This window comes from Spea bombifrons, chromosome 9 (genome assembly GCF_027358695.1).
Source record: "Spea bombifrons isolate aSpeBom1 chromosome 9, aSpeBom1.2.pri, whole genome shotgun sequence".
NCBI lineage: Eukaryota > Metazoa > Chordata > Amphibia > Anura > Pelobatidae > Spea > Spea bombifrons.
In genome coordinates this window covers 19,016,993-19,025,091 of record NC_071095.1, presented here as the reverse complement: position 1 = coordinate 19,025,091, position 8,099 = coordinate 19,016,993, and positions in this window count along the sequence as shown.

The following is an 8,099-nucleotide window of genomic DNA, read 5'->3' as shown; positions in this document are numbered from 1 at the left end:
AGTACCAAAAAGATATGCATCCAGGCTTGGGCTTGTACAACAGTCAGTTATGAGAGAAGAATGAGATGAGGATGTGGATTGAATGCCTCATAAAAGAATTTTTGTTTGTTTTTGCATAATAATGCTGTGTACAGGACTCCATTACTATTCAATAAATGTATTCATTAAGCAAATTGCGCTCCAATCTGCAAATTCCAGCTCTGTGATTTTGGGATTGGATTGCTAACTGTAAATTAGTCACTTTTTTTTTTTTTTTTTTTTTTTTTTAATTGGCTGACAATTCCACCAAGACTATAATCTTCAAATTATGACTGTAATTGTGAATTAATATTTATGGAAACTTTATGCTGGTTAAAAACAAGAAAGGAGAAAAAATTTAATTGAGGCATCTGAGCAGCTTCTATGAAAATATATATTTACATTTGCAGTTTCAGCAAAATTGCTTCCCACAGAATGTTAGAGATTATCCCTTTGAAAGCAGAGATATAAATTCTGTTGCTGCTTTATTTCACATCTTGTAGGTGACCCTCCTAAGGCAGCTGAGCTGTGTGAGCAGAGAACCAGTTTGTGATCTAGAGACTGGATTAAAGGAAGTCAAATTAGCATTAATGGCATCTTTTTGTATCCTACACTACCCCCTCTCCTCCTTCAACTCTCTTCCCACACTCCATTCAGTCCATTTCTACATTCTTCTCTTTACAACATCTTTCCTTTGCTTTTCTGCATTTTATTATCTTTCGAAGCACCCCTTCTCTGTTTTTGGTGGGCTCTTGCTTTTTTATCTAATGAACCCCCCAATATCTTTTTTTTCCTGATTTTAGTGCCTATTCTGTATACCAAAACATTGCCTCCATTCGCCCTTCCTGTTTTCCTTCTCTTTCTGTCCTCCTATATCACTCTGTTCTCCACAAATTGGCTCTTTCTCCTTCTCCAAAACCCCTTCTCTATTCTTCACACACATATGAGTGCTCTGCCCTTAGACTAAACTTCAGACCAAATAAAAAGGGATCAGATCATAGTTTGTTAACCACAGTTTACAGGTCATTGCAGCATCCATCCCCTACTATTCCCATCTCTCCATTACTCCTCTGTTTATTCAGTTATTCAGTGGTCGCCTAGTCCTGCCCTTATCAGACTAAACTAGTCATAATATAAAATATATACTTCTGTTTGCATCTCTAATCCATAGCTTAGATCATAGTTTTAGTTAACCACAGTTTACAGGTCATTGCACCATCTTTCCCCATTGGTTTCCTTCTCTACATATCCCCTTCTCTTAACATATTTGAGTGGTCTTTTTGCTCTGTCCTTAGACTAAACTTCACATAAAATAACTAAAATAAGTTTTCTGTATCTAATCCAAAGATCAATCATATTTTTGTAATGAGTTACAGCATAGAGGTACTTCCAGCCTCCATCCCCATCGTTCTCCCTCTCTTCTCTCTCCATAACCCGTTCTCTATTTCTCAAAGCAAACTTAAGTGGTCTATTTGCTCTGTCTTTATCAGACTAAATTTTATATCAAACAACAAAGCAAACTACCTTATATGTTTATATCTCTAATCCTTAGCTCAGATCATAATTAATCACAGAGTATAGGTCATTGCAGTATAATTCAATGGATAATGTGAGATGGATGGTGTGAAGCACACCAGGCTTTGTGTATGTTATAGGTGAAAAAACCAAGTGCTGCTGAGCAATCAGTTCTTATTAAAGGCATAGAGGAGTAAGGCTTAATGTAAACGCTTGAAAAGAACCTTAGAAAATTAGAAAAACTAGAAAGCTATAATAGTTTATTTTAATTCTTCATATTTTTGTAGTAAAAACAGTAGGTGGTACAATTTAATTGCAAAAAAATGGGATGAGATTTGCCATTTGTCTTCAGTGAATATGTATATTCACATACACAAATTTATATATATATATACACACACACACACGCATACATACACACAGGCGATGTATTTATTTCAAAAATATTTTTTTCCCCTACAGGATTTTTCAAGAAATATTGAATAACTATTAAATAATTAAAAAACATTACATATTTATATTAAGAACCAAATAGGCAAAATATAATATAAAATTAAAACCATAAAAAATTAAAAGAAAACGTTCATGTGTGTATATATATATATATATATATATACATACACACACACACACACACACACATATATATATATATATATATATATATATATATATATATATATAGTACATAAATATTAAAACCATTTGTTGCTTTATACATTTTTTAAAATGTATCTTAGCAACATAGTCCAAAAAACAAAGTTTATTATTTAACATATACACATATATGTCACACACACACACCTCTATACCTCACCTTAATGACAATATAATATATTTAATATGAAGTGAAAGTAGACTGGCAGGGATGTATGGCTTGATCCCACGTATGAATAGTATACCGCATTGATATTTAACTCTAAAGATGCTGTTGCTGATTAAACTGCTTGAGAATGGTTTTCAAGATTAAGAAAGCTATAAACCAGGATATTTCTTCAACTTTTTGTCTTTTCGCCTACTATTTATAGCATTTCTAAACGGTTCCCTCAAACAAGTTTCTCTAAATTACTGGCCCAAGAATACTCTTGATTAAATGACTGTTAACCTTAAGAGATCGTCGAAGGACAATCAAGACCCTTTTTTCTTTCCTTACCAATCATATTATTTTACAGATTACACCGGGGAGTCCCCATTCTTTCTAACAAAGACTTTTCAGAGCAATTAAATCATATGTTCTAAGTGGATGTTGTATTAGGAATAAATCTTTAACAGTGCACGTTAAAAAAAGGAGAGAGAGAGAGGGAGTGAGTGAGTGAGAAAGAGGTGAGAGAGAGAGATTAAGAGCGAGAGAAGGGGAGATGGATACAGAGAAAAAAGAAGCTAATGAGAAAAAAGGAGAGATAGATAAAGAGTGAGTTTGTTATGGCAGAAAATATTTAATGTGTGATGTATAGTGTGTCTTTATTTCCCGTCACCTGTATCACCCTCATCCTTAGAGCTCCTGCATCATGTAAGGCATGGAGACTCGATTGAAAATTGAACTGTTTTCAAATTGAAATGAGACAGCCCAGCTGATTATTTGCATTGAATCCGAATCACTCACCAGATCCTCTTGTTTAAAATGTATTGAAAAAGGGATGATGGTTACAACCCTTCTGCTGGAAGCTGCTCCTTATATCAGGGGTCGATGTATTTTGCAACCTTTTTTTTTTTGCTATTTGTTATAATACAGGTAGATTATTACATTCCTGTTCAGCACTATGTCTGGTACGGCCAAAGCCTTCATCGGCGATGTTGGTATTAAAATTGAAAATTAAAGAGAAAATAAATCAGATCGGCTTTTTTGGCTAATATAAACAAGTAACATTGAGTAAAATAAACAATGAACATTATGTCACAGGCTGTACACATTAAAAAGTGGGAAAAAAAAGCTTAAAAAATACTTTGATACCAATTCTTAATGCATTAAATCAATGACTGCCATGTCTAAAATTGCTAATTATAACTATAATTTTAATCAGACTACATTACGATTTTATAGAACAGCTTTACTTTTCACAATAAGTTATAATGATTTTTTTTTTTTTCATAAGGGACAGATTTGATTTTAAACCCGTGGGATTTTAAAACTAATGTCTTGGAATTAAAGATGAGCTAAATATAACCTATATAATACATATATATATTACAGTTATATATATATATATATATATATATATATATATATACACACACACATATATATGCACACATTGGACTAGGGGAGAGTGATCGTATTAATACAGATTAAAATACAGTAACTGCAGCTGGTTTCATGCCAATACAATGATTTCATTAAATCTGATAAGAGGCACATATTGTGTGTTGTGGGTGTATGTTTTAAATTGTAATGTGTGTACCTGGGGCTTAATTAATTGTACTTCAATGTTACTTCAATGGTAATTAACTTCAGTTTTGTAGTTTGCAATAAACTTTTTTTGAATTAGAGTATACGATTACATACGAGTATATGGAATTTTGTTATGAAAAATAGGTAAGATACATATTTATTTTTTGTGTTAAAAATGTATTAAAATGTATTCAGTATCTATTTTTCATTTATCTTGGTAACAGTAACCAGAACGTAGGATATATATATATATATATATATATATATATATATATATATATATATATATATATATATATATATATATATATATATATATATATATTACATTTCTACCAGGTCATTTTACAAAAGCAAAGCGGTTATTTTTGTATTGCTTTGTGTTGAAAAGCCGCATTATTAGTTGTAGTAACCGAGGTCATCCTATAGATCTATTTATTACCATAAATTGTACACTTTAATTACTTGACTAGCTTAATATGCATTTTTGAAGATAGGTAAACGCTGTAAAAGGGAGGGGGCAGAGATAATATATTCCCTTGATTAAGGCTTTAATTTTCCCTAAACCGTAATAATGATATTGTAAAAGTGAAGAAGTGTTGTGATTAATATAATTATGACAACATAAAACAGAATAAAATTATGTTTTTGGTTTTTTTGTGCGGTTGATAATACATGTAAATCGTGTATTCAAATAAAATATGCCATAATGCGTTACAAAAATATTTCTGTAATTAGATTATTATAAATATAGTTGATGTTTTTGATATTTGATTTTTTAAAGTATCAGTCGATTACTATCAGAAAAAATGTTTAAAATAAATTATAATTATTTATTAAATAAATACATTATTTATCGTAATAAATAATATTTGTAGAAAAAAATTCCATCAACATAAAATATCTGAAATGCGATTGACATAATAGAGGTAATGAAAACCTGCAAGCCTAAAAGCGCTATGGCTAGCACACATTTTCAAATTATAATTTCAACTGATTTAAATATATAAGCACATAGTAATCACTAAAACACACCTGGAATTATTATTTTGTCCTATCATCGGTGAATCTTCAGCTCTTAGCTGATTTTCGAAAATCCTAACAATAATCCAGCTACAAACATGTTAGAATGTATAGCACATATTTCAAAGAAAATCAAAGACAGAATTGTAAGCCCTGTAAATAAATGCTGAAAAAAATGCACAAGTCCTTCAAGATCAGCCTATCACATTCCTTTTTCTGATCTGTAAGTGTTTCTGAATTTGCTCCTGGACTTTAAGATGGCAATCATTTTTTCCTTAGAGCATCTTTGTAACTAACCTTGCAAAAAAACCCGTAAAGAAGTAGAAACCCTTTCTCCAGTCGTATATTTTTCTACAAAAAATATCACTCCTACAACTGCATTAAGTTATGTTTTTGAAAAAACGCTTTTATAACTATTAATTCTGTGTACCGATATATATATATATATATGTATATATATATTCTATATGCATCAGACTCCGAAACAAATAAGTGATAGACGAATTAGAGGTTAAAGTTACAACAAATTAAACCTTAAATCCTTCCAGTTTAATTTATATTCCTTTGTTGCTATATTATTTAACAGTTTTGTGCAAGAGCAAATGGCTTTGAACAAAAGAAATCAATATATTATTATTTTTGCCCCAAAAATCTTTGTCTTCTTCGTAGTCTCTTACCTGAGCCTAGATTTATGACTCACATGGAGTAGTAATCACCTCTGACCTATACCTCTATCTCATGCCATTCCTTTTTATGTAATCATATTATGTAGCCACAAACCAGGGGGACTTGGGGTGGCACAAAAGAGTGTTCTTCTTGAGTGGTGGGCTTCTAGGATTAACATTCTTTAAGAATTTTCGGTCTTTTTTTTTTTCAGCCTTTACCTCCAAGTTTTCTAAAGGGTTCATTTGAAAAGGGGTTTGTGGTCTTACAGCAAGACACTCCAAAGAACACCTATTTATATAGGGTTTCTCCATAAGACACTTGTTAGCTCTGTGATCCATGCAGTATTCGTAACATTTTAATTGAATAAAAACTGATCTGATTTTATTATAGTTTTTTTTTTTAAATTGAGGTTATAATGTGTAAAAATCTATATCGCAAAAAAAAAAAAACTATGTTTGCCTTATGTGCACAAAGAGAAGCGATAAAACAACTCTGCCTGTGCAGATCTTATTTTTTTTAACCCACTTTGGAATAAAGTTTTAAAAAGTTCATCATATACAATTTAGAGTCTTGTGTTAGATGCTGCAGTCCAAAACTAAATGAATAAATATGCCTTATGGGCTCTGGCTGACACTATAAGAGCATTGGATGCTGTAGACAATTTATTTTATCTCCTGTAGCAAACCAAAGACTATTCACATCCTAATGCAGTCTGTGTATTGTAACATATGCTAATCCCTCTAGTTCCCTTGTCATTGACATGGGTTGCTCTTATGCAAAGGATCTGGAGTCCAAATCATGTGTCCACATTCACATATTTTTCACCCCAATGGAAATATGAATATATTATAAGCTATTTAGTTGGAATTCATATGTTTATTCAAAATACAATTGCTCTCTTTTAATAGAAAGTTTCATGCCATAGAAAATGGAATATGTAAAGTGGGTAGAGGGAGATCTAGATGTATTTGCCTTTTTGCTGATTGATATGTAAATATAGTTACATTGCTGTTTGCCTATTGCTCTAGTTCCTTAACAGCTGAGCTCACCTTTCTATGGCAGGAGCAAACAGACATTAAACTAAGCTGCCATGTGACAAAATGAAAATTAGTTGATTTAATGGAAACAAAATCTCTCTGTCTCTTTCTCTTCTCTTAAAGAGTGTAAGACATTGTGCAAAGCAATCATTGCACCACTCAATGCCCAGCTTTCTTCTAGATCATCGGCATATAACACAATTAAAAAAAAAACTAAATTAAAAAGACTTTCAAAGTAAAGCAACTCCTTGTAAATATTTAATTAGTACCTTACTAAGTTTATTAATTGTTCTATGATGATGCTATAAATAAGTACCATATGCATAGTACAGTATATATATTCATATATATATATTCGGATGGTCAACATGAATATATGGGGATATAATATACTTAAAACGTTTCATTAGTTGCAAAATTATTTTTACTCATTCGTTTACTTATGTGTTTAGTTTAATTTAAAAAGCCAAATATTAAAGTCCATATTTTCAGCCCATTTTCCTTTTTTGAATTTTTCATTTAATTATTATTATTTTTTTTTAACTTAAATCTGTCCCCCGACAATTTCCTATATAGCAACATTCACTAATACGTTCGCTTTTGTATAAATAAATAAATAAAAATCAGTATTTTGCAGGTTCGATACACAATGTTCTAAAACAAATATTAAACAGAAAGCTTTGTACTTAGCAAAAAGATTATGATGGAGTAATATTTATCTTAATTGTACCTTAACATTCTTGATTTTAGGCACATGTTTCTATTGATTTTTTTATACAATGTATATTTTGTTAATTTTATTAAACAATTTATCAAATGGATACTTTAATCTTATTCACAAATACTGGGTTAGTGAACATTTAAATAAAAAATTATAAAATACAGGAATTATAAAAAGCGCATTTAATTACAATAATTTATTTGGCTTCAAAATTCAAGTCACAATTAATGGGAATTAAGAGTAGAAATTCAAAAACATACTAAGATATTTAGGACTGTATTCTAATGCTTTGTAAAGCCCGTTTCCACAAACTACATAAAAACTTTCTAATTTAACTCCTTCAGCAGAGATTAAAAACAGGAGAAATTATTACTACATGATCAATACCACGAAGGTGTTGGATTTTTAAATGTTTATTTACTTCTTGTGTGTTTTCAAATTCTTATGTATTAGCACAATCACAGATCATTTGCTTCCATCAAAATGATAAATAAATCTCAATTTGATAATGGAATAAATTATTCGGATTTAAAAAAAAAAAAATCCCTGACAATTTATTCCCAAAGAAATCTTCCTATTTATCTATATTTGTGTCTGCAGGTGTATGGTCTTTCTGTAAAAATAATAATTCGCACACTTCAGACTGAATTACATAATAAAATCTGTTATAACTGTTTATTTGGGACATGCTATCCCCTTACTGCTAAAAATAATATTTTGTCAACCAACA